General features: G+C 35.6%; 1 long non-coding RNA gene across 1 annotated transcript; it reads right to left on the bottom strand.

The window, feature by feature from the left end:
* Positions 1-542: 542 nt before the first annotated feature.
* On the bottom strand, positions 543-2,265 carry LOC105310850. Its single transcript, XR_897562.2, has 2 exons — positions 2,129-2,265; positions 543-1,225 (listed from the first exon to the last, which is right to left on the bottom strand). It is a non-coding gene; the product is annotated as an uncharacterized LOC105310850 (long non-coding RNA).
* Between the last annotated feature and the right edge of the window lie 6 nt (positions 2,266-2,271).

Below are 2,271 nucleotides of genomic sequence, written 5' to 3'. Positions count from 1 at the left end.
TAAGTCAGAACAAATGGAAGAGACTAGTAAACTAATCCAGATTTGCTTTCTATGAAAATGTCTGGATTTCTTTTCCTTTTCTCATGGCCTAAGGAATAAGTATTGATAAGGAATAATTTGAATGTAATTTTGTGAATGTGTGTAGAAAATATGAACCAGGGACTTAAGCCTTAATAAAGGTAACCTTTCTGACATTTATTGTTAATCCTCCTTTGTACTCTGTTATCTTGTATCTGCACTCTGTTATTTTGAGATGTCATACTGCACACTGTATTGTAAAAATAAAAAGTAAAATTATATTTCAAATAAAAGCTACTGAGTGCTTTCTCTTGCTGTGTTTATATCCTCTGCCATTCATGGGTTCAACACATGTAACGACCACTGTCTCTTCAAGTTTTTACTAGAAGTAAGTCCATTGGAACCTCGGGGTGAAACACAAAATACCTTTTGATTTATTTTTCAGGAATAGGAATGACCCCTATTGGCACAGACACAGGTTCTGGTTCCTTGTTTTATGTTTTTTTTTTTTAAAAAAGAACAACTCATTCTTTAATCATTTTACTGTTTATACCATTGTCACATTTAAACTGGCAAAACTGCTCCCATGACAAATGAGACAGAGATGTGTCATGCAAAGAAAAATAAGTGAAGGTTTTCATAAAGCTTGAGAAGTACAGTAACACAAGGATGGCAGCAGCTATCCCAGACACAAGCGCCAAGTCATGCGAGTGGGCAGTCCAGCAGTAGTTGGCCTATGGTGGCTGGCCTGATACCTCTGCTGTTTCCTAAAGGGAATTTCCTAATATGCCTGGTAAGCCAATCACTTGTAACACAGATGTAAATAGAATAGGGTGACACTTTTGCAGAATACTACAGGTTCCTGGGCAGGTTCTATAATCTTATCTGTGATAAATGGTTGCTGAATTATGATTCTGCAAAGGTAAACCCACAAATGGACATCCAGGGAAATTTTACAACTGGTAAAATTCTTAGGCCAAAAAACAGCCACACATACCAAACCTATACACCGTGAACTAAAATGGTGCCATGTTAGGACCTCTGAAAGAACCAGAGCAGAGAAAATTATTCAAACAGAAGGTCCTCATCCTTCTCTTCAGCTAGAAGATTGGCAGGCTCCATCACCTCTCCAGCCGCTCTCCGTTGCTCCAAGTCCTTCTCAGATTTTTCCTTGAGAATCTTTTTCTTCTCCTGTATTTTCTTTAACCTGTAAAATAAAAGAATTTTTGAATGCTGTTTCACTACTAAGCAGGTTTCCTTTCTTCTAGTTTTATAATAAGTATAATGACCTACAAACTAAAACAATTTTTTTATTTCAATTTCAGTAATTAATAAAGATTTGAGGTATAGTACATACATATTTCAAGCTAATAACTGATTTCAAAAGCTCCTATCCCACGGTAAATAAACCTTGAAATCCATTCCTTGATGATGGAACAGATTTTGAGCATTCAGACATTAAAATTTTGGATCATTTCATTTGGATCACTGAAAGACAGAAACTAAATAACCTTTGATGATTGACATTAAAAATCAAACTCAGACATTTACCCAAGGTCCAAAATGGCCATGTCTTCCCTGAATATGTCTGCCTTCACCTGTCCCCCACTTCTCTGAACCTGGAAAACTGGCCCTACTTGGTATTTATTGTCCCTACTAGTTCTAAATGTTCATAACCAATTATGTACATGCATCACTTCTAAATATTCTAATTCTCTAATGTTACTGTTTATACCATTATGTAATGCCCTCAAGTACTTTATACCTTCTCCTGGAACATACTTAACATACAATACATAGTGGTTGATTAATTCTTTTAAATGTGGGAGACACCCAATCGAAATCACTGTTTCAATTTAAAGAATAATCAAGTCTATTAATAATTTCTCAGAAGGGCCAAAGTTTTTGGAGATGCCATGGTTTTAGGTATGTGCAAAACTTGGCATAGATCTGTCTCCACAGCCTTTGGCAATATTATTTCTTATTTATCAGAATAAAATATAAGATGTGCCATTTAATTCTAAAGAATAAGCCAACGAGTCTCAGCAAATCTTGAGACTTTGGAATATAGAAAACAGAAAATTATCAGTAAGTGCCAAGTACAACAAACCTATAGAACTCTTCTCGCTCTCGCTCATCCAGCTCTGTGATGATATAAGCAAGGGTACGTTCAATCCGTGGAATGATGACTAGGGTTTAAAAATATATATACACATGAGAACTTAAAGCTTCCTCTTTTTTTCAAATTGCCAG

This window comes from Pteropus vampyrus, unplaced genomic scaffold, assembly GCF_000151845.1.
Source record: "Pteropus vampyrus isolate Shadow unplaced genomic scaffold, Pvam_2.0 Scaffold13185, whole genome shotgun sequence".
Lineage (NCBI taxonomy): Eukaryota > Metazoa > Chordata > Mammalia > Chiroptera > Pteropodidae > Pteropus > Pteropus vampyrus.
The sequence above is the reverse complement of the archived record's forward strand: the minus strand, read 5'-3'. Positions and strand labels throughout refer to the sequence as shown.